Raw genomic sequence first — 7,252 nt, 5'->3', positions numbered from 1 at the left:
CGATAACGTTTGTTTCTCATTCAATCTTGTTGCTAGAAATGCATTCCAAAAATAGTTCAGTAAAAAATGTTGTTGTGGAATATTATATGAAACAAGAAAATGTGATTGAGTAACAGATAAAGTCTACCTTCTGAAATTCTGTCATAGGAAGTCAAAATATTACAATCAAAAGTATGTATGCTAAGACATAAAAATACTTTGTCACTCTAACTGTATCTAATAGGGCTATGTACTGGTGGATTTCCCCTAAAGATATTAGCCGGACCTTTGTGTAAAATTTGTGCAACTCTCTTCAGAGATAGTTTCTCGCTACTAGAACAGCATAGCATTATTTATAACAATCATAATTCTTTTAGAATAGAATTAGATTAAAATCTACTCTATAAAAACAGGCTTTCATCCTCACCTTCCTCTAGTGTTTGAAAAAGGAACACACAAACAAACATTTCATTCTTTTAATTGGATCCGTTTGTATGTTGTTTTATTCTTCTTTTATTCACAGTTTTTAATCAAATTCCTTCTTCAAATGTGTTTACTTAATGTAGACAGTTAAGCAAAGAGCGGGGGAAATAACAGTGGTGTACCAAAAAAGATGGCCACCAGGGACCTTTGAAGTCCTCAATCTCCTTTTTCTTTTATTTTCTCCAAAAAATAATTCAAACGTGCAAGTGCAAAACTGTAACGTAAAGTGCATGGAGGCCTAGCAGCAACAGAACGTCTCATTGAATGAACTGGACACATTTTACACGGTTAAAAAAAAACCATTAGAACCACTAGGGATGTACAATGACTTTAGCTCTATTAAAACCAATGTAAAATTCCTCCATTAAAACCCACCAATAAACCATGTAAAAATAAATCACCAACTAAATGGAAAAATCCAAAAAGTAAACACCATAACTATAAATAATTCCCCAAACAATCTAAAACCAGAAGACTCTGGTTTTTAGAGGCTCCCCCCACCCCTTCTTCATTCTTGGTCCGGCCTGTAGGCTTCAAATGGGTGTTACAGGCCCAGGTAAGTTAAAACAACACATCCCACAACACTGAAACATTTTAAAACAAAACACACACACTACAAACTGACATATAAAAGATATTACTAAAATCACATGTTGCACAAATGATTGCACATTTATAATTGTTGTTTCTGCAAGCCAGAGCCTTGGGGATCTGCCGCTACCGGACATGCATGGGAAACCCAAAATATTCAATAAATATTTTTTTAAACAATTGTATGCATTTCTTTAATTTTGGTGGTGCAAATTAGCCAATAACTTAAAAGTGCTGTATGCTATAAAAAGTGTATGTCCCAAGTGCTTCAAGTAAGGTGCATGTGTGTACTTGTCCAGTAACGAACCGGGCCTTCGTTATACTCAAACTTTACACGACAGGAGCAAACTCTTTAAGCAGTATTGGACAATAGTTTGTAGAAATCAGGTTCAATAAAAACCACAGAGGAGGCTTGTGAAGAGTAAATATAATTATATTCCAGTCTGTCTAAAATTGAATTCTGTCTAAAATTGCTTCTGTGCCATAAGGTTTACTTATATCATCTGATCAGCTCGATTCTTGTGCCTTTTGTGACGTTGTCAACCCAATTAGACACAATTTGGACTAAGCAGTCTTTTCCTCTATGCAAACCAATGCTTCATTCCCCATCTGGGTTTTCATACTGTGTGTATAGTGTGCATTTATTAGTGAAAGACTGACAGTGTGTTTGAAAGGATTAAAAGGATACCTCTATTTGAAACATGCAAGTGAAGTCAGTTTATGATTTGGAACCAACTTGACATGGATGTGTTTTCGCCTGCGGTGGACAAAAAACTACCATACAACCAATGATCAACATGTTGATACGGTTAATGAGAGCTCGGTTCTACTAGTGTCCCAGGACCCTGTACAGTAAAACCATTTTTTAAGCAGACTCTGCCAAGGCATGTATGATTGATCAAATGTCTGTCACAAACAGATCATCAACGCATTAGAAGGAATGCAGACCTTAAAAAGATCAGAGGACTTCTTTTCAATGTGTCTTCTTCTGGCATATGCCAGCTAATCATATTTGTGCCGAGGACCAAGAGGAGCTACCGTACGTGGAGTGATAATGTGCTCAAGTACAAAGTGTGCAGATAAAGAGAAGTGGTATTGAGTTAACTGCTGGGTGGGGTGTCCATAGGGGGATGGCTGTTTATGTAAGAAGTCTAATTCCACTCATTATCTTGTGTAGAATCAGCTTTGCAATTCTTACCACCTCATTAACTCCAAACTGCATTTCCACATCCATGAAAAAGTTTTAGTGTGTCAGACCTTATATGGTCGAGTCTGGACCTGCTGCAGTGGTCGCTCCAGGGCAAAAAGAGAGTTTATCTGTGTGAGAAGATGGCTCTCTTCCTGGATTTAGCTTATTAGGATCCATCAGTTCTACTTGTATATCTTCTTCTTATCATATTCATGTTTTTGGCTCTTCTCTACACAGCCTCCCGCCTGGGACTAAAAAAGCAGCAAAACTCTTTCTTTTGTTTCTTCTCTTACAACAATTCATGCCGTGGAAGTAGTTGCCCTTGCTTTGCTGTTATTTGCATATTGGTTCTGTCAGGTTTCAACCATCTGAGTGATTGAATGCTGCAGCTTTGAAACGACTGTATGGATCTGCTAACAGGAAACTCAGTCAGACAGGCAGGAAATGCTGCTGTATAAAACAAGACTTATAAGGGAAAGTCAGGCTGCTACTACCACAGCTGCTTCAGACCAATGCTGGTTTTCCCACCACCAACCTGTAACTCACACTCTTGGTTTACAGCAGGTGTTCTTTACTTACTGTTGGTAAGCATCTATATGCACAGTTAGCCATTTAAATCACAGCAGGCAAATCTTTAAATCCCTCTGATTCAAGCAGTTTTAAATGTGTCCTTAAATATCTTTATTGGGTTAATATTATCTGCGCTAATACAGAGCCTTGTGGAAGAATGTATAGCCATTTATTTATTTTTTTTGCTTGTTTTTTGCTTGTTGATGTAAAAAAACGCTGAGTTTTTTACAGTTTATGTGAATGATCGGCACAAAATCGAGTCCCATTGTGAATTAGAAGAAACCTTTTCAGGGTTTTTTATTGTTTCCAAACAAAAGCCAGAAAAGTGTGGAGTGCATTTGTATTCAGTCAACCTACGTCAATGCTATGTGGAAACACTTTTCGCTGCAGTTCCAGCTGTGGGTCTTTTGCTGTATGGGCCCACCAGTGATGTACATCTGCAGACTAATATTTGCTTATTCTTCTTTTCAGTATGGCTCATGTTTTTTTTTTTTCAGGATTAACGTGATTTTGCTCCAATTTCCTGTCAACTCTGACCATCATTCATGTGATTTATGAAGTCCAGTGTCTCCACAGCATGATGCTGCCACCAGTCTTTTTATCACAGGGCTCAGGCTGATGTGTAGACTTAGTTTCCTCCCAGGGTTAACAGCTACTTGGTTCAAAGGCCAAAAGTTCTATTTTCTCCTACATGGTTTGGACCAAACTGCAAACAAAACTTGTGAATCTCTTCACAAAGATTTTATTCTTGTGTCTCTTCCATAAAGACCCTATTTGTAGAGGGTTTTGTGAGGAGAAAAGTTGTGGGAGTAGCACAGTTTCCACACTAGGAGAGCTTGTTGGTGAAATTTGGATGGTTTTAAAGGTAATTTGGTAACACTGTAATTATAGGTGAGTAAAAAGTGCAGACCACCCAAATTTTTAAAAAATATTATTCGGAATAAAAAAACAAATTGATTTAGTGGTTTTAAGACATTCCTTAATCCATTTTATTTCAAAGGTGTTATTCAAGTCATTGAAATTTAATAATTCAAATCCTTCTTTTATCCTGGGTGCTGAGAGAATTTCATTCTTCAAAAGTGGTTTCTTATTTTTCTAGGTAAAATTGCAGTGATTTTTTTTTATTTATTTGGATGATGAATTTTCAACAAAGAGCGACAGGGCAGGATATACCTGTTTCGAAATGCCTTCGGCTTTTGATAAGAGAATTCTGCCAAAAATTGAAAGGTCACGCTGAAGCCACATATTCATGATATTAAGATGTGTATTTGAATATTACACATGTTTGTACAATAAGTATAATAAAGACACAAGATTTCACATTTGTTAATGTTGAGATATAAACCTGAAGCTTTAGAAAAATCATTAACTAATTGTAAAGCTGGCTCAATTTGAGATTTGTCTTTTAGAAATATTATCTGCGCTGTATGATCAGCTTGTTGCATAATTTTAAGTTCAATTCAATTCAGTTTTATTTATATAGGGCCAATTTATGAAACATGTCATCTCGAGGCACTTTACAAAGTCAAATTCAATCAGATTATACAGATTGGTCAAAAATTTCCTATATAAGGAAACCCAGCAAATTGCATCAAGCCTTGACAAGCAGCATTCACTCCTGAAGAAGCGTAGAGCCACAGGGAGAGTCGTATGCATTGTCCATGGCTTTGCAGCAATCCCTCATACTGAGCAAGCATGAAGTGACAGTGGAAGAAAAACCACCAATTAACGGGAAGGAAAAACCTCCAGTAGAACCAGGCTCAGTATGAACGGTCATCTGCCTCGACCGACTGGGGTTACAGAAGACAGAGCAGAGACACAACAAGAGAGACAAAAAAGCACAGAAGCACACATTGATCCAGTAATCTGTTCTACATTAGATGGTAGTAGCGGGTGATCTGTCTTCTCTGGATGATGTCGCAGTAAACAGAACGGCAGACCAGGTGTACCTACTATGAAGAAAAAAAAGAGAGAGAGCAAAAAGTTAAAAGAAATCAGTAGAGTGAGAAAATAGGCCCTTATGTCCTCCAGTAGCCTATGCCTATCACAGCACAACTATAGAGATAGCTCGGGGTAACATGAGCCACTCTAACTATAAGCTTTGTCAAAAAGGAAAGTTTTAAGATTATTCTTACAAGTAGACAGGGTGTTTGCCTCACGGACCAAAACTGGGAGTTGGTTCCACAGGAGAGGAGCCTGATAGCTAAAGGATCTGCCTCCCATTCTACTTTTAGAGACTCTAGGAACCACCAGCAGACCTGCAGTCTGAGAGCGAAGTGCTCTGTTAGGAACATACGGGGTAATCAGAGCTCTGATATATGATGGAGCTTGATTATTAAGGGCTTTATACGTTAGAAGGAGAATTTTAAATTCTATTCTTGATTTATCAGGAAGGCAATGAAGGGAAGCTAAAATTGGAGAAATATGATCCCTCTTGTTGATTTTCATCAGAACTCTGGCTGCAGCATTTTGGATCAGCTGAAGGCTTTGAACTGCATTCCTGATAGTAAAGAATTACAATAGTCCAGCCTTGAAGTAACAAATGCATGGACTAGTTTTTCAGCATCACCCCTGGACAGAATGTTTCTAATTTTGGCAATATTCCTGAGGTGAAAAAAGGAAACTCTGGAAACCTGTTTAATATGGGATTTAAATGTCTTGGTCGAAAATAAAACCAAGATTTTTTACTTTATTACCAGAGGCCAAGTTAATGCCATCCAGATTAAGTGATTGATTAAGAACTTTATTTTTTGAAGACTCTGGCCCAAAGATTACAACTTCTGTCTTGTCAGAATTTAAATGCAGGAAATTTAAAGTCATCCAGCTTTTGATGTCATCAAGACATGACTGCAGTCGAAGTAATTGATTGGATTCATCAGAATTTATGGATAAATATAGCTGAGTGTCATCAGCATAACAGTGGAAATTAATCCCATGCTGTCTGATGGTTTTGTCAATCGGAAGCATATAGATAGTAAATAGAATTGGTCCAAGGACTGAACCCTGTGGTACTCCACAAGTGACCCTAGAGTTTGAGGAAGATTTATTATTAACATGAACAAACTGGAATCTGTCCGACAGATAAGATTTAAACCAGCCTAATGCTTTCCCCTTAATCCCTACAGTATGCTCAAGTCTTTTTAGGAGAATATTGTGATCAACTGTGTCAAATGCAGCACTGAGATCTAACAGGACAAGTATAGACACAAGTCCATTATCTGAGGCCATGAGAATATCATTAGTGACCTTCACCAGAGCTGTTTCAGTGCTATGATGAGCTCTGAAGCCTGACTGAAACTCCTCAAGTAGGTCATTACTTTGTAAATGTTCACAAAGTTGATTAGCAACTACTTTCTGAAGAATTCTAGATAAGAAAAGAAGATTAGATATAGGTCTGTAATTTACTAACTCATCTTGATCAAGAGATGGTTTCTTAAGTAAAGGTTTAATAACAGCTACTTTAAAGCCTGTGATACATATCCATTTACCAAATATAGATTAATCATGTCTAAAATAGTGCCACTGATCAGAGGGATCATCTCCTTAAACAACTTGGTTGGGATCGGATCTAACATACAGGTAGAAGGTTTAGATGAAGATAAAATTTTAGATAGCTCAGAAAGCTCTACTGCGTCTAAACAGTTCAGACACTGTGCAGGTTCTAAAGATTCCTCCAACACTGCCTCACTTACTGAGAACGAGGTAATCATGTTTGGGAGGATGCCAATTATTTTAGTTTTAATGGAATCAATTTTATTTATGAATAATCCCATAAAATCATTACTGCTAAGAGCTAAGGGAATTGATGGATCAATGGAGCTATAACTCTGTGTAAGTTTGGCAACTGTACTGAAGAGAAATCTAGGATTATTTTTGTTCTCCTCAATTAATGATGAAAAATATGCTGCTCTAACTCTGCGAAGGGTCTTGTTATACAACAATAGACTGTCCCTCCATATTTGGTAGAATTCCTCTTGGTGTGTAGAGCGCCATTTTCTGATTCTTTAGATCTTCCATGGATTCATTGGTGGATTAGGTTGAAAACTTTTAGATTCCAGCGTCGGCTATAATGCTCTGCTTCTTCAATCTTTTCATGTTGTTCACTGAGCCGGTGGTTCATCATTTGCAACTTGTCATGATTTGTCTTTGTTATGTGTTTGATGCCTTCCATGTTTTCTTTGATAGCTACAATCTCTTCAGTGTTATGGCTGATTTTTTGCTCACAGCGAATCGTGTGTTTCAAGGATCGTTAAGTTTACTGTAGTTTATAGGTAAGCGGTGCCCAAAACTCGGAGGAGCTCACAGCGAATCGTGTGTTGGCTGCCATCTTGGCCCGCCCGACCCTTCACCCAGGACTTTCTTGTTTCAGGGCAACAGTGCTTACTTTACCTAATCATGGTAAAATGTAATTTGTTTTCTCCAATCTTTTAATTTGGATCT

This window comes from Fundulus heteroclitus, unplaced genomic scaffold (assembly GCF_011125445.2).
Source record: "Fundulus heteroclitus isolate FHET01 unplaced genomic scaffold, MU-UCD_Fhet_4.1 scaffold_170, whole genome shotgun sequence".
In the NCBI taxonomy this organism is placed as follows: domain Eukaryota; kingdom Metazoa; phylum Chordata; class Actinopteri; order Cyprinodontiformes; family Fundulidae; genus Fundulus; species Fundulus heteroclitus.
Note: the sequence above shows the minus strand (reverse complement) of the source record.